The sequence below is a fragment of the Pseudophryne corroboree genome, chromosome 1 (assembly GCF_028390025.1).
Source record: "Pseudophryne corroboree isolate aPseCor3 chromosome 1, aPseCor3.hap2, whole genome shotgun sequence".
Lineage (NCBI taxonomy): Eukaryota > Metazoa > Chordata > Amphibia > Anura > Myobatrachidae > Pseudophryne > Pseudophryne corroboree.
The window spans coordinates 531,310,697-531,329,261 of record NC_086444.1 but is presented as its reverse complement, the minus strand read 5'-3'; the positions used below and the strand labels follow the sequence as shown (position 1 = coordinate 531,329,261).

General features: G+C 38.6%; 1 protein-coding gene across 33 annotated transcripts in view; it reads left to right on the top strand.

Annotated features, from left to right (window-relative positions):
* PTPRD (protein tyrosine phosphatase receptor type D) overlaps positions 1-18,565 on the top strand; it is a 2,362,472-nt gene that overhangs the window by 933,160 nt on the left and 1,410,747 nt on the right. For all 33 annotated transcript variants that reach the window (XM_063914017.1, XM_063914015.1, XM_063914014.1 and 30 more), the window contains exon 6: positions 13,626-13,668. The gene's annotated coding sequence lies outside the window, so the exon portion shown is untranslated. The remainder of the gene's footprint in view (positions 1-13,625; positions 13,669-18,565) is intronic.

Genomic DNA, 18,565 nt, shown 5'->3' with positions numbered 1-18,565 from the left:
CTTTCTGTTACATTTACTCCAACCCAACCTGTTACATGTTTCACCTTTGCAAATGCAAATATGTAGTAGAAACATATAGATGTGCTGTAAACTTCTTTCCTTTGTGTTTAGTTTTGATTCATTGGATTCTCATTTATATTGATTATTTTATAACATGTCACTCATGTTGAATATTTTTTTTGTTCATTCAATGATCTTTATTCAGTAACTTCTATCAAACCATCAGCCCGATTTCTTTACATCTCTTTTACAAATCAAAGCACAGCACAAACTACACGGACTAGTACTTTATTGTGACATTGGTAAAGATTCATTCTCTCTCTACACAAGGAAAAGAAAAATGAAACAGCTAAATGTAACATATATGTCGACCCAAACCTGTTTCTACTGTTCTACGGAGTCATGCAACATATCAGTAAGCTTCTCTAAAGGGGGGTACACACTGAGCGATAATCTAAGCAATCTGACTAGATTGCTTAGATTTTCAGGAAGATCGCTCCGTGTGTAGCCCTAACAGCGATAGCGATGCGCAGCCCCGCGCATCGCTATCGCTGCTGCTAGATTGGCCTGCATGCAGGCCAATCTAGCGGGCCGCTCACTTCACCCGCTGGGTGAAGTGAGCGGCCCCCCCGTCTCCCCCCGCACGCTCAGCACAGATCGCGCTGTGCTGAGCGCCGGGAGAGATGTGTGCTGAGCGGTTCGCTCAGCACACATCTCTCCAGCATCGGGCCGTGAGTACTGGCCTTAAGACAAGGATTATACTCTATGTGACTTACTGGGCGGGGTTCAATTCTTTTCACCCCTTTCCACACTTCTGTTTCTGCCCTCAGGGACGTTGTATCATTATTTCAGCTCGCTACCCCCGGAGTAGCGAGGCACCCAACCCTTTACACAGCTAAACCTGATTACTATGGGTGCGATATGTGCGATAACAGAGATCATTTTAGAAAGGAAATTGGGCATGATATATCATTTTAATCTCACCCACTGTATCATAAATTACACTATTGTAAAAAGTAAAGTATCACCAATGTTTAACATCTACCCATTTATTGGAAGATAAACCGTAATGCACAGATTTTTTTAATGACCATTATTAGATTTATTTAAAAGAAAGACAAAGGGGTCTATTTACTAAGCCTTGGATGGAGATAAAGTTGCTGGAGATAAAGTACCAGCCAATTGGCTCCTAACTGACATGCCACAGGCTGTGTTTGAAAAATGACAGTTAGGAGCTGATTGGCTGGTACTTTATCTCCAGCGACTTTATCTCCATCCAAGGCTTAATAAATAGACCTTTTAATGAGATATCCCATGTGGTACAGTATATCTATAACACCTGTATACTGGTGTGAATCAGCTTATACATTTGGAGCCAGAATTCTAGAACAACAATGCATTGGTTACATATATTTATCTTGGAACTCCCTACATGAATCCCTAGGAAATAAACATTATTTTAAGGTGGGTCAACTAAGTTGGCACTAGATAATGTCTACTGTATTATATCTTTTGTAGAAGACTCATTTATTATCAAATGATCTAATGTAACAATTATAGGTAAAGCAAAATTTCATATTCCCTTTTATTTCTCTGTTTAGAACTCTTTGTCTTGTTTGATCATAGACTATTTTGACATAAAATGAAAAACATAATCTCCATATACTGTAGGTAAACTATTGTGAAGAGAAACATTTTGATAAGGCCATTCTTTACAGCCTATGTCTACATACACAGCAGTAATGTCAATTGCCAATGATTAATGTCCAATCAAAATACATTTAATCAAATTTAAAATAGTAGACAAATGCTTCAGTTGCATAGATAACTATAGTTATGTAAGTAATAAGGATACAAAAGAACACATAATTAATATTTGTTATAAATTACCATTGCTGTTTGATAAATAAATGCAACACTGGGTCTTATCTGTAAAGAACTCACAGCCTTCACCATAATTGCTGCCTACTAACCAAGCCACACTTAGAAATCTTTGATCCTAGTTTATGTTAGCACTTAAAATGAAAGTTAAATATTTAACAGCCAATCCACTTCTGCTAAATTCTTTCCTCTTCATTTTTTCTGCAGACTTAGTAAAACTTTAGGACTCTATTATGCTTGAAAGCAGTGAATGGCTGAACGCATTATCTGAGATAATCACATTGCATTTTAATTTGGGATGTTATAGCCACCAAGCACAATTTTGCCTGAGAAGGTGTAATCTGATGGTTATTTAGCATACTATTTCCCAAGAGCAAATTAAACTCAAACACTTGTGTGGATTCTTGAGAATCTCAGAGATAAGCTAATGACGCACTCTGGGACATAAAGACAATGGAAGCAGAACAGCCTTAACAATATATTTTCCTTTGGTGACTAAAGAAATTGCAAACTGACTGTTACCAATAGCTCTCATTCTGATAATTTAGGTGACATTCATTGTCATTATCTTGTGTAAACAACAGCAGCAATACAGTTTTGTAGAACTGGCTAGCAATTGTGTCACTTTGTAAGCTTTACACATGACCTAAAAGTTCTGAATTTTTAAAAGTTCATGAAAAAGTCATTTTTGGTTAAAGGAGCACTATCACAAAAACCTGTTTTTTTTAAGTGAATTTTTTTCATCATGTGGTAGTGTACTGGTATAAATTGTTGCAGAAACTGTTATTCTTTTTCACTATTTGCTTTGTTTGCAATTGCTGCAATATACAGAGAACAAGATGGCATTCTACAGTATGTGCACTATTGCCCACCTACACTCTGCATTCAGTAGATCTCTCCACAGTAAGCTTTGTCAGCTACCCCTTGGTCTGCCAGGAGGCAGAGAAATCTCTACAAGTGCTAGTGCAAAAGTGTAAACTTCACATAGAATGACACCTTCCTACAACTCATATTAAGGTCTTTCTAAAGACAGTGATGCAGTCTATCCTCCTGTGGTCCTCATTCTGCTCATCTGATCATGAGTAGCAGATCATTTGGACTTCACTGTGCATGCTTCATGCTGCTAAGAGATGACATTGGCAATAGACAATGGCAGAACTACTGTTATTGCAAGGGATACTTTTGATGCCATTGGACAGGATGGTATCGGAATTTCCAATGGTCAGAATGCCAACAGCATCATCATCCTGACTTTCAAAATCCACATGGATCCCAGTATTTTAAACTTACCCCTAACCCACCCCTCCTGCAGCTTACCCCTAACTATTCCCTCCTGCAGCCTAAACATAACCCACCCTCCAGCAGCCTATCCCTAACCCCCCACCCCACAGCTTAACCTTAACCCGCCCTCTAGTAGAAAACCCTAAAACTAACCCTAACCTCAGTACTTACCAAGTGGATAGATCATGATTCTGGTACTTGGGATGCTATTGTTGTTATTATGACTTTCAGAATCCTGACAACAGGGATCCTGACCGCATCCTAATTGGACAATGTAATCTCCTTGGAGTGCTCCAAGATAAGCGTTTATATAGTAGTCAACAATAGACTGTCAATTTCATTAGCTTTGGACGGTTGATTTACTGTTCCTCCCCAGTTTTACCTCCAAGGTGACTTAACCAGACAACCCTTTTCAGAAACAATGTAACAATGCAACATCAAAATCATATTTGACATATTGTGGTGTTCTCTTCTCCACTTACCAATGCAAAGGAGTCCTGGGGGGCTTTACTTTTAGGGATTTTACCCAGTACGTACATGTAGTATATTACATGTGGCAACCTTGGAAATAAGACACAAATAAATTTGGGGTACATTATGTGTACTTGTGAATGTGGACAGTATCAATATCTCATTTTATGAAAGGATCTAATTGAATGTATCTAAATTTATGACTAATTTTTAACAGCTTTCTCTGTCTCAGTAACTAGCATTGCTGCCTCACAGTACAGTTATCATTGGTTTAATACAAACCAGGGTCCTCTCTGTGTGGAATTTGTATATTCTCCATGAGCTTGTGTGGGTTTCCTTTAGTTACTACTGTTTGCATTCACATTCCAAAAATATACAGGAGTTCAAAAAAAATATAGTGTGTGTCTGTGTGGTAAGGAATGTAGAATAAATTATCCATTGGTGCAGGGACTGATGTGAGTGAATAAATATTGTCTGTAAAATGCATTGTAATATGCATGCACTACAGTTAGGAAAGCCAATTCTGGGATCGGGCTAAGCAGGATCCCCGATTTTGGGATAAAAATGCACATTCATGGCCGCATCCTCTGACATCCTGTGTGCTGGGTTATGGTGCTCAATGTATCTGGCCAGTGTGGGAAGGTGCACTGCTAATATGGGTGCTGTTTGGCTGCCTCCCGCTGTTTGTCTCTACGGCTGTTTCCCGTTGCGGCCCGGAGTCTCTGCCTGTCATGTGTTCCGTTTGTATCTCCTGCAGCATTCAGAATGTACTACTGATTCCATGGCTGCTATAAATGAGTGCCAGATACCCTGCTTGCTGCCTCCAGATGCTCCAGCATTGGTCTCTCATACTCTAAGTGGCTAGACCGAACAGTCACATCTTGGCTTGCTCTCCACTCGGGGGCCCAGCATTACCCTTAATCTGGGCACCTGAGACCACCTAGACCTCCCAACACTCACACTAAAGAGGAAGATTCCCACAGACCTAAACCCACCCGAGGCAGCAAAACAGGACCTGACATCACTGCAATAGGAGTAACTGTCTCCTTACACCTGCCGGGGCTTCCATCAGCTCCTCACTTCCACCAGAACCCAATTTGCCTTCTCTCACCTGATGCCCCAGGAACATGCAGACCCTAGGTGAGCGAGAACTGAGGAGGCAGCGCACCCAGACAAGGACATCTGGAACTGCCCGCTATTTCACCACATACCAGACTGTTTATACAATTGAATCCTGGTTATCCTGGGAATCCTGGGATTGAGATTTTCCAATCCTGAATTTTGGAATTAAAAAAAAAATCATGTCTGATTTGCTTCACTAGCCACAATATATAAACAACTATGGTAGTAACAAAAATCAGGGATTGGGGCATTGCTTTGTTTCTTACATGCAATATTTCCATTCTCAGCATGACTATCTTAACATTTATTTTGTTTTAAACATCATAAAGTCTCTTTCACTAGAACATGCAGGCAAGGTCTAAATCTAATACAGAAATTTTTAATTTAACAAAAATTGGTTCTATTCATCTCATAGATATAAGATCAATGTAACTACCTTTAGTGTCAGGAGAGTAAAGATTAGATGATAGATTAAGACCAAATCAATTGTTTACAACAACCTAATTTCTAGTGATTTTGATGGTTCAGGTGTCATTCAATAAGGCGTGTGATGTAAGTAAGCAATAACATCACAAAATTTGGTAAGTGGTCAGGTTGTTGAAGAAGAAGACGTTGTGAACTTTTACCATAGAAAAAGCATTGAGAGAGGGGGCATGTTTTTTCCCTTTGGAAATTGCAGCAAAGCTCTTGCCAATTTTTTTTACCCTAAATTCAGATGATATAATGAATTATTTCTAAATACTGTATCCCAAAAGTTTATTGTTTCCCAAAAGTTTAAATTTTTGCAATATAGTAAACTTTTGGGATACAGTAAAATTTTAGGATACAGTTAAAATTTGAGATACAGTAATCTGTTGGGACACAGTAAACTGTTGGGATACAGTAAAATTTAAACAAACGCATTGAAGAACACACTGCATTTATTTCTGCTTGATTTCGAGTAACGAAGTTGGCTAGAAAGAAATCAATTTTTCCCAAATGTACTAAAATTTCTTTGCAACAACAGGGTCTCCAAAAGTCCATCCATGGATGTGTTAATAAGGGAAATTATCACAAAAGCAATCAAGTTTCTTCTATATTGGGAGCTGTGGCTGTTCTGTGCATGTGTGGACATAAGACCATGCATGCAGCAAAGACATTGATGGCCAGAATTCAGAAACCCTCTTCCTGTAATTTTTGTGAATTATTAGACCATAGGCTGCTATGGGATAAAACCATCTGAGTTGGCATTATCCTATCAGAGCCAAGAATGTTTGGCACTCCAAAGCTTGGTAAATCTGAAAACTTTGCATAACCCCATCAAAAATTGGTGTTTTCAGGGAATATTCCACAAATATTCCACAAATATTAATAAAAAAAGTCAGAAAGTTCTAGAACTGAAACTAAAACAAAAGTCAGCACGTATTTTGTATAGTGACATATCAGATTAACATAATACAATACAGGGCAATAAATAATAATGATTTTTGTGATTCCAATTTAGGCTACTTTTATTTTGGTGGTAATGATTTAAAAGAGAGTTACAGATGTGTCCACTTACATCTTTGCTCCGTGTGCTACAAGTCGCATTACACATAACACATGAGTGCCATGTGCCTCGATAGTGCATTTTATATGAAAATACAGTCGCAGTCATGCACAGAATATATGCTGCATGTCATTTTAATCAGCAGAATCTGCGTGTGCCTCTACAACGCATTTCCGTGGAAAAAATGCAGAAAAATGCATTCTGTGCTACAGTATCTAGTCCCACCACAGCATGGCGTGACTTCAAGTGCTGTTTAACCTGACTGCAGCAAGGATGTAAAAGGACACATCTGTCATCACAATCACATCACAATTTACCTAGTGCAATCTTTCAGAATGGATCCAATATATTACAAACGGGATCCATTAATAGAAATCAGTAAAGTAGGAAACATTGTAGATGTGTTTAAAAGGGACAAGTTGTTAGGATGTACGAATGATTTATTCTGTTCATAACATTTTGTTTTATTATAAAAGATCTAGATTTATTATGCAATAGTATATATAGATTTTTCATGCCAGGGTATAGAGCAAAATCATTCCATTAATAAGGATTAAAGGCTTTTTGTGTGGAGTATAAAATCTGCTCCAATTCTTAATTTTCTTGTTAATTAAATGCTTCTTATCCCAAAAAACTGTCTTTTCCTTACCTTGAATAATTTCCCAATTTTTCCAATTTTCTACATAGTTCTCTCGCATAATTTTTGAAATTTTCTTCCTTCTAAGAAATGTCTAATCTTCTATCTGTCACCACTAGTTCTTTCTCAGTCTCACTTAAAATGTATTCTTTTCTCATAAAAAAATAAGCCTCACTGAATATTGTGAGCATTAATTGAGAATGTTTTAATTATTTTTAGTGAAGAAATACATATTTAAGCAAAAGGGGTGATATTTTAACAATAATGCAATTTAACCTAGATATATTTAGATTACATAAACATTAGTTAGGAAGTGGAAAAGAAGAAAATATCCAAACTTGGAAATACATTAGAATAGACCAATGTATTCTGTAGCACCTATACTGTAGATAAGAAGCTCCAGCCTGCATTTGATCCTTGCATTCATTAGGACTTCATGGAGCTGAGAAATAGCATGCTTCATTTTACTCTTTGGCAAGCACAGTGTAAAAAAATCATGCTAATAATTACCTTACCCAAGGATAAGGATGGATAACTATGCTTGATTGCTTTCAACTCTGTGTGCAGTGTAATGAAATATGGCTGCTCTCAAGAAAAAAATGTGTGTGTGATGCGGTTTTTGTCCTTCCAATGTTATAGACAGTGAAAGGCTTAAAGAATATTTTCATTCAGAATTATCAATGGAATAGAATATTAACTAAATGGCAAATCTTGGTCTAATTACAGTTCCAAAGCACATCAAAGGGCACTCCTTTTATATTCTCAGTGTCATAGTGACATTTACATTTTAATCTGTGGGGTTATCAGTGTATATTGTAGGACGCAAAGTGTAATTTCTCATTGTTTTTCATAACTTTACTATATAAAATGCAAGGCCGGCAACAGAAATCTTTGGGAGTGGTACACGGATATCTCTGGGCCCCCCCTTCGACCCCCGTACACACACATCCCTCCACCGTGAGCGAGAGAGAAAGGGTGTGAAAGAGAGAGAAGTGAGAAAGAGAGGGAGAGAGAGGGTTAGGTCAGGGAGAGAGATAGAGAGAGAGAGAAAATAGGGTGTTGGAGTGAGAGAGAGATGGTTTCATGAAAAAAGAGGGAATAAGAGAAAGAGCAAGGTGACAGCGAGAGAGAGGGTGTCAGAGAGAGAGATACAGAGAGGAGTGCGAGAGAGGGTGCCAGGGAGAAAGGAATGAGAGAGAGGATAGGGAGAGAGAACATCAGGGAGAGAGAGTGTGTCAGAGAGGGAGAGGAGCAAGAAAGAGATGGTGGGGAGCGAGCGAGAGGGAGAGAGCGTTTGTCAGGGAGAGAGAAGGGAGCAAGAGAGACAGAAAGAGTGTCAGAGAAAGAAATATGGAGAGATAGAGAGGGGGATAGAGAGAGAGAGTCACAGAGAGTGTCAGTGAGAGAGACAGGAAGAGAGAGACAGTGTCAGGGAGAGAGAGACAGTGTCAGGGAGAGAGAGACAGTGTCTATGAGCGAGACAGTAAGGGAGAGAGAGGAAGACACTGTCAGGGAGAGAGAGAGAGAGAGAGGGTAAGAGAGAGACAGTGTCAGGGAGAGTCAGAGAGAGACAGTGTCAGGGAGAGTTTGAGAGAGACACCATCAGGGAAAGAGACCAAGTATCAGGGAGAGAGGGGGAAAGAATGAGTTGGAGAGAAAGAGAGAGACAGTCTCAGAGAGAAAACGGCAGAGTCATGAAGGGAAGGAGAGAGATTGTCAATGAGAGAGAGAGGGGAGATAGAGACAGTGTCGGGGAGATAGAGATACAGTGTCAGGGAGAGATAGAGTCATAGAGAGAGTGTCAGTGAGAGAGACAGTCAGAAAGAGAGAGAGAGTCAGGAAGAGACAGGTAGTGTCATGGAAGGAGAGAGAGAGTCAGGGATGGAGAGAGTGAGTCAGAGAGAGAGAGTGTTAGGCAGAGAGAGGGAGAAAGTCAGTGAGATATACTGTCAATGAGAGAGAGAGTGGAGAGAGTGTTAAGGAGAGAGAGGGGTAGAGGGATAAAGAGAGCATGTAGGAAAGACATTACCTGACTACAGAACACATCTCTCATCGGTATGGGTACTTCTCAGCTTTAGGCCATGCCCCCTAAACACCCGCGAATCGCATCACTGCTGATCTGCTGGGAGCTGATACCGGTAATCGGGAAGGGGGTGGGGTTGTTCCTGTGAACCTTGGTGCCCCTCAGGACATTGGGGCCCAGGACGGAGGTACCCTTTGTACCCCCTATCACCGGGCCTAATAAACTGTGCCATCCAATTCAGTGTATCCTATGCATGCATGAATAATTCACTGACTTTATAAAATTAATTAAATGACAAAGTGCACACTTTTGTCAACAAACCACCTTGGTTCTCTTGCCTAACCTCATAAAGCAAAGACCCTGTAATTACTAGGCACCAGGAGCCACATTTAAGTTAAAGCAGCTGCTGCTCTTATTGTTAATTTCATTCTATTCAAATGACCCAGATATAACTGGGTTGGTGGAGTCACATGTCCAGAACATGGAGAAGCTCATTGTTTTAGGAAGACTGCTTCGATAACTTTTTAGAATGCCTTGAACCTGCCTTTCATTGCCAAGGAACATAGAAGTTCCTTTGGTGTAGCATTAGAATGTGCAGAATACTGTTGATGGAATGTGGTCGACATGCTGGCGCCAAAACTTCGACATCACTTAGAATACCGATGCCAGAATCCTATATGCCAGGGTCTTCTAAATTTTAGCCACGGGGAGGGGGGAGATTAGGTTTAGCTGTGGGAAAGGGAAAGTTAGGGTTAGGCTGCAGTGACATGGTGTTAGGATTAGGCACCTCTGGGGAAGGTTAGGGAGAGGCTATGGGGAAGGGAGGGTTGGGATTAAGCTGTTGGGAGGGTGGTTAGGTTTAGGCACCACAAGGGAGAGTTAGGGTTGGGCTGCATGGGGGCAAGTTAGAGTTAGGCTGCCAGAAGGGAGGTTTAGGGTTTAGCAGGTTGGGGGAGGGTAAGCATACTTATTCAACCCCTGTTGGGATTCTGATGTCAGTCCTGTGACCACCGTCATGCCAGGCTCCAGTATTTCATATCACATCTCTGTTGACAAATTGTTTTGCTCATTTCTGTTTAACGTCTTTAATTCCAACATGCGATTTGACAATTGATGCCTACAATTATTTCGAAGGAGAGCAAATGTAAAGCCCTGCTTTTTTGTAATGAGTTCAACATACCCCACTTTGAACAATCCTGCTTGTCTTTCTTTTACCCTTATGTTGCATATGAGGGAGATGTTCCCCCAAAATCACTACTTAGTGCCACTGACAGCTGATCAGATCATGAGCTGGTAATGAAGAACTAGGGAGTTTATCCTTTCTCCACCCATAGTACTCAATTGAAACTAACGGCTAAGGATATACAGGGTTATGGTGGGTAAATCATGCATTAAAGTAAAATAAATAAAAGACGAATGGACATAATGGATAATCATTCACCACAGTTAATATTAGTTTTAAAATATTATAGTATAGGAGATCACTAACAGGTTGAACTCGATGGACAAATTGTCTTGTTTCAACCTCAGAAACTATGTTACTATGTACTGTAGATCAAGGCACCAGGCTTCAGATAATTCTTGGGGAAAGAAGTGCCAGTGAATGCATGCAATACTTTTGAAGTGCATGTGAGAAAGAGACATGTCTTATAACTAATAATTGTATTCCTACTGTATAATGAACTCACAAATGTATTTGTAAGAATTTTTTTTACAGCTGACTAAATTAAATAGTAATGGAATTTAATTCTATTTATTTCTTTTAGTGTCATTTTAATATGGTTCCTCATTATAGATTAATAATAGTAAGAGGTATCATACTAAAAATAAAGGGTAATGCTGTTTACTGTGTGCATGTCCCTAGCAATCAAATGACAATTTGATATCCCCTGTGGAAATAAACTTTCAAAGATAAAATTGTGCAATTGGTTGAGAAACTGTATAAGTCATAAGTAAATAACTGTAACATGTATAGTGAACCAAGAATGCTCTAGGCAGGTGAAACACAGTGGGTAACAAAGTACTGCCTGGACAATAAAATAAATTGGTCTTGGGTAAAATTGAATTACATAAAACTATATCAAAAGCAATGAAATGAAGACACATGCATGCTATGTATTTACGGTTTCTCAGGAATTGGTAGCAACTTTTCTAAAGCCCCATACACACTGGGCGACACATTAGACGATATGAATGATAATGATTTTTTTTAAAGATATATTGTTTATATAATCTACTGTGTATGCCTGTACAATGAACAATGTGAGCACCTGTGGGTCGTTCTAATTCAGGCATTATCTACCAAACATGCAGCTCAACTTTAACTATATAGTTGAGCTGCATGTTCGGGAAGTGTGGTGGATGATGTCACAAAACAATATTGTTAATTGATATCATTCAGCGTGTATGCACTAGCGACCTTCCCTAATTAGCAATCAGCGATATACCTGTAATGCTGATTGCTAATTAGGGGAGGTCACCCAGTGTGTACCCGGCTTTTGGCTTAAACCAGATTCAAATTTGCCATGCCAATACTGTACAGTATATGTGGAAGCCAAATGTTACGTTCAGCAAATTATCAATTGTACATTGACTTGTCTAGCATATTGTCACTGATGGAGTTATAACAAAAGTACAGAATTATCCCTCTTTACATGTGTGTGGGGAGTAATATTATTTAATAAAGCTTGAGGTTCTGCAAACATAGCTCAAGTAACATACAAATAAATACATTGTATTGTTTGTGTTCCTACGTTATATGGAAATCACTGGACAAACTAGAACTAGGATAAATATCTCTATAATTTACTAAACTAACTAAAAAAGTACAATACATTTATACATACAGGTTTTGGCATTGTTGGAGCTAGAGTACTACAAGGTTAGATATTCATTTTCCAGATATAAAACATTATTAAAACCAACAATAGGACACCAGTGTAAGATTTATCAGAGTGGGAATAGCAGGAGGAAAACTTGGTGACTTCAATGAGCTTCAGGGCAATTTGGAGATACTCAGAAGTAGGGCAGTAGACTTTGTGAATGTAGGACAGTTTCAAACTACAAATTACAATATTAGTTGTATCTTATGTTAGGGCTAAAATGTTTGATAAATGTTATCATAGAAACAACAGGATTAATTGAGTACAGAAGAGGGAGGCAAAAGTATACCTAAGCAATAAGCACAGTTTACATACCTGTATTATTCTGAGAATTAAGGAATAATTCCTTCCCGTTTTCAGTATGTTTACCTTTAGGAAAAACAAACTTTTATGATGCTATATTGTAGTTAAGTAACTAGTGATGTGAGACAAAAAGGTAAGACTTTACTGGGAAACAGAAAGGTAGATTTGTCTGTCATTTATGAAGATTTGATACATAAACTCACTAATCCATGAATCAAACCAGCAGAACAGACAAGAAGAGATGTACTTTTCCTGTGGTTCGAAACAGTGAAAGTGCCATTAGCAAAGTATCAGCAGAATAAAGAGATGTATGTTGTTTGGACATTCTGGAATTGTGAGTAGTAAACATCAATTAAATAACAAAAAAGAGGAAATGGAGACAATCATTCCAGAAGATAAGGGACAGAGTAGTAGAAAGTGTTGGAATATGTGTGCACTATTGGCAATGGTATGGTATAGCAGTACACTTCAGAAGATCCCCTGAAGTCAGTGAACAGCCCAGTATTTAACCGATGATATGGTTTATTTATCAGTAATCTTGTTGCATGTAACAGACTCTCAGCATGGAGAGGAGTGTACAGACCTTCAGCCGGTGACTGTATGTGGATAGCAGTAATGGCTGCTGGAAGTGGTACCAGCAGTTTTAATGGTAACAGCATTTATGGAACCACCGGGTCTCACTGAGCTAAGTGGAAAATGTTAGTATACTACTGTGGTACTCTAGCACAGTAATAAGATGACAATAAGCATGTGCAGAAGTAGAGAGGGTGGCCATCTTGGATGGGGAATGAAGCCTCCTTTAAGGAGCCAACATGGAGACTACTGGCTTCAACAGAAAGTTGGGTTAAGGATTAAAGATAGGGAGGCAGAGAAAGATTTTGCTTTATGTGCATGCAATAGCTACATACTACGTCACAGAAGTCTGCCACTACTGAAGGAAGGTTGTCTAAAGCTGGGTACACACTGAGCAATATACTGGCAGTTCAATCATCTGTTGCAAGCTCTTTAGTGAGTGTTAACCCATGATATGTCTCTGAACGACATTGTTTCAACATATTGCATCGGCCCTGCACAGCACAGCTGATGGCCATCCACTTGTGCACTTGCTGCAGGGTCCGCCAGTGACGGACATCTCAACTGGGCAGGCACATTTAAATGCCCGATTAGATGTGATGTCAGCACAATACATCAGGCGGATAATCTTTCAGCTAGTTGTGTACTCACCTTAAGTGACATGGAGTTTCATTAGTCAGGTACAGTAGATGAATTTCAGTAGCACACAAGTTATTTTGGCAACTTTAATACATTAATCATTAGAATCAATATTTTTATTGTACAGATTTTTGTGCATTTTTAAGCATTTTTCCATGGCTTTCTATGATTGTTATACTATTATATATTTTTTAAATATTATTTTTTAATATGAAGTGCATTTGTTTAAATACTGTATTAAAGTACACTGGTGTCCCTATAATATAGCATGGTTTTGTATTTCAGACCTACCCTGAGATTACAACAACAAGATGCTACCTGGTAGCACGTAAGTTACAATATTGTACATTTTTACTTGAGCTGTTCACTATTTCTGTTTAATAACTTCAAAGTCATAATTGTATAAACATTTACAAGTTATTATATTTAATCTGAAAATAAAGCATATAAAAAAATTATATAATATTATACATCGTACTAAAGTACTGTATGTACATTATACTGACTACTATAGTATTTAACAGGAGACTCAGATGACCTTCCATTTTTTCACTACTAACAGATCTGTTGTAATCTAAAGCTGAGTAAACATTGGAGGTCATTCCGAGTTGTTCGCTCGCAAGCGGATTTTAGCAGATTTGCTCATGCTAAGCCGCCGCCTACTGGGAGTGAATCTTAGCATCTTAAAATTGCGAACGATGTATTCGCAATATTGCGATTACACACCTCGTAGCAGTTTCTGAGTAGCTCCAGACTTACTCGGCATCATTTCACTGCTTGTCGTTCCTGGTTTGACGTCACAAACACACCCAGCGTTCGCCCAGACACTCCTCCGTTTCTCCAGCCACTCCTGCGTTTTTTCCGGAAACGGTAGCGTTTTTTCCCACACGCACATAAAACGGCCTGTTTCCGCCCAGTAACACCCATTTCCTGTCAATCACATTACGATCGCCAGAACGATGAAAAAGCCGTGAGTAAAATTACTAAGTGCATAGCAAATTTACTTGGCGCAGTCGCAGTGCGAACATTGCGCATGCGCATTAAGCGGAAAATCGCTGCGATGCGAAGATTTTTACCGAGCGAACAACTCGGAATGAGGGCCATTGTGCTGATTCTGTATACCTGCAGATCTGAAAAATGCTCCGATTCCCTGAGAGATTATGTGATCAGTGTTAACCCGTACACACTGAGCTATTTTTAGCTCAGTGTGTATTTCTTCTATGGGATTGGCCACATTTTATGAACAGATTTAGATGTGACCTCCCAATCTGACCATTTACACACTATACAACTATCAGGGGGTAAATTTACTAAGATGGGCGTTCTATTTAAGATGGGATGTTGCCCATAGCTACCAATCAGATTCCAGGTATTATCTTCGAGAAGGTGCTAGATAAATGACAAGTGGAATCTGATTGGTTGCTATGGGCAACATTTAATCTTAAATAGAACTCCCATCTTAGTAAATTTACCCCCATGAGTTTATGGGTTGATCGCCTAGGTAATTGTATAGTGTGTACTATAATTTGTGATATTGTTTTAAACAAGATATATACACATTATATTAAAGAAGTGGTTCAAAGTCCCGTCCTGAAAATCACTGTCACTGTTGGCAATAAGCTAAAGGGCTGTACAGATGGGGAGATGTGGAGGGAGATGTGTGCTGAGTGAACCGCTCAGCACACATCTCTCCCCCCGCTCAGCACAACGCGATGTGTGCTGAGCAAGGGAGGGGGGGGGACACGGGGGGCAGCTCATTTCACCCAGTGGCCAATCTAGCACCGGCGATAGCGACGCGTGGGACCATGCATCGCTGTCGCCGGCACCCCTACACACGGAGCGATGTGTTCTTAATTTTTAAGCAATCTAGTCAGATTGTTTAGAAATTAAGTGAACGTCACTCTCTGTGTACCCCCTAATGAAAACACTTGAGAAACTATGCTGTAAGTACATATGTAACCTTTTTTCTGTGTAGTCTACCTGTATACATACAGGGAAATTATTAATGCCCTGTGAACAAAGCCTGATCTCTAGACACTGTGAAAACCAGACTTCGGGGCTTGATGTTTATGCAAATCTCTGATGTTTTTAGATCTGCGCATGTACAGATGCCACCCTGTGCATGTGCACATCTGGGTCTGTGATGCCGGTCGCAGTAACCCAAAAGATGCAACATGATTGACATAGAGTAGAACTGGCATGTAGGGATGGCAGCTTTCCAGATACTGGGGTGTGTTGGCCCCGTTTTCCGGGTGTGCTTTAGCCAGTGGCTGCATCCTCAGAAGCAGCGTCACTGGCTCTTGCAGCATGATTCCACTGGACAGCCTGAGTTACCTGAAGAATCGCACAGTTCATCTGATGCTGCATCTTCGAATACAGCAGTGCTTCACAGAAGCCCGCAGTGGGTGTATTTTAATACAAGATGCCTCATGCGTCTTTTGCATATTTTAGCACAGCTGCTGCTTACAAAGACTCTGAGGCTGTAAAAATAGCATCTATCTCTTAATCAGCCTCTTAAAGATGAGCACCAGTGTAGATAGGAACCCTTAAATAATATTGCTCAATATTGAAAGCAGAGAAACAGAGAACATTTCCAAAAAAGTCCAAGTATAATGTCAAAACCACTCTCCTTAATGAAGTCACAAATCAGTGGAATTTAACTTTTAAAGCAACATAAGTTCATATTGTCTCATTGAAGTTACACAGATTTGAGAGCAACATGACAAGTGATAAAACTTAAACACAGAATTTGACCAGCATTACAAAGAGATCATCTGTGTTGCACATGGAAGTAATATCACCAATGGGGAATTTAAGCATGGTCTATTCATGTGTTCCAATAAAAAATATGAGCAATTTGGCAGTACCAGTAATGGATTATTGTCTATAAGGTACATGGTGACTCACCATCAAATTCAAAGATGACTATTGTAGTGTCCATAGTGGAAGGTAGATGACAGCCATAGGCAAACAAGATGATCACCTATATCATCTCAACACCGCAAAGGAACAGATGAAATGATAATTGCATTTGAATATACTGTAACAAAGACACCTGAACACAGAAACACAGAATGCATATAGGAACTGCAAAAGCAGAACCTCACACTATGAGCTTGTACAGCAATTATAACATGCAATTATTGCATAATAGGTAAAGCAACAAATCCTAAAATACATTTTAGTGGAATGTCAAGACAAATTGATCTCATGCACATGGATCCTAAAAAGGATATGGGACATACTCAGTTGAACCCTGCTGCTAATAAGTCATGCCAGGAGATTAAATTAGCAGAGTTTACCATCTACATTAAACTACAGAGTTGGGGGTAAATTTACTAAGATGGGAGTTCTATTTAAGACGGGATGTTGCCAATAGCAACCAATCAGCTTCTACTTCTCATTTATCTAGCACCTTCTGGAAGAAAATACCTGGAATCTGATTGGTTGCTATGAGCAACATCCCATTTTAAATAGAACTCCCATTTTAGTAAATTTACCCCTTGGTCCTTATCTAACAGACTCAGGAGCTGCTGCAAAAATTCTGTGAAATAGGGTACAATCAGGGTTTAAAACATGAGGCCGTTCCATATAGACCAAAGAATATTGGGCAGAAACTTTTCTGAAATTACAGATTAACAGACTCCAGATTATCTAGAACACTTTGTAATAATACAGGAGGATTTTGTGTTACAGGTCCAGATGCATCATCGCTTGGAAAGTGATAAAATGGAGAGTGAAAAAGTACCAGCCAATCAGCTCCTAACTGACATTTTTCAAACACAGCCTGTGACATGGAAGTTAGGAGCAGATTGGCTGGTACTTTTTCACTCCCCATTTTATCACTCTCCAAGCGATGATGCATCTAGCCCTAAGGGTCTAAATCACACCTTTACTAACTGATGATTTTTGACATATCAAACATCGACCAAAATCGACATTTAGTAAATATACTCCTTAATGTCTACAAATTTACATTTTTATAAATACATAAGCAATCTTAACAAAATAAAGTTAAAAAAAAGATATACTTAGTACATGTAACTTGTGCTTGCCAGATAAACAAATAATATATATGTTTTTACTGGAAAAGAGCAAAGTTAAAAAATGACCAATTTGAAAGATATTGGATTTATTAATATGCATAATAATCTTGCTTATAAGCCATTTTATTTAATTACATATTGCTACAGTAGGTTATAATATTTTTAATTCCTACTAATGATGTTTTTTGCCAAAATTTGTATAGCTATTCCATTTGCTTACATCTCAGAAATAAGAAATAAACTTAACCTTATGGAAACGGATTTATTTACTTCAAAAGAAGAATCATGTTATAGGGTAATGCATCGATACGAAGAATTAATCAACCAGAATATTTTACATTTGACCTTCAATAGATTAAGATGCTGTGGATTAGTTATCCATTTAAAATATTGGATTTATTTTATTAACTAAATAATTCCAATGGCACACAAAAACATTGATCAAATACAGAAATCTAAAATAATCTTGTGTATATAAAAGTAATAGTGAGGTTCAATATTTCTATTCAAACAAAGAGTCTGGTAGACATATTTACAAAAGGCCTTATGATGTTTGCTGTCTTTGCTGAAGAAAACATTTGTAAGGTGTCGTAAGGTCTCTAGGGGATTGATGTTATTCAGATACTGTCCTTCATTTGAACTTCAAACAACTCTTCTACATAAGGTTTTTTAATGGGGTTGGTAAATTAAAACCATTTTCATTTGCCTTGTTCTATGAAGAATTTACTTTAGGGAAACAAAGCAGTTAGCATAGGAAAGGCAATTATAAATCAGGTTTCCAGAAGCTAACACTAAAAGCTAACACTAAATGCTCATTGACACCTAAGATGACAAAAATGATAGAGCAGTTGTTTTCACGCATGCAACAGTACAAAAATAGATAGAAAAATAGATAGATAGATAGATAGTTAGATAGAGAAATAGATAGATAGATAGATAGATTGATAGATAGATAGATAGATAGATAGATAGATAGATAGATAGATAGATAGATAGATAGATAGATGGATGGATGGATGGATGGATGGATGGATAGACAGACAGACAGACAGACAGACAGACAGACAGACAGACAGACAGACAGATAGATAGATAGATAGATAGATAGATAGATAGATAGATAATTAGAGAAATAGATGATAGATAGATAGATAGATAGATAGATAGATAGATAGATAG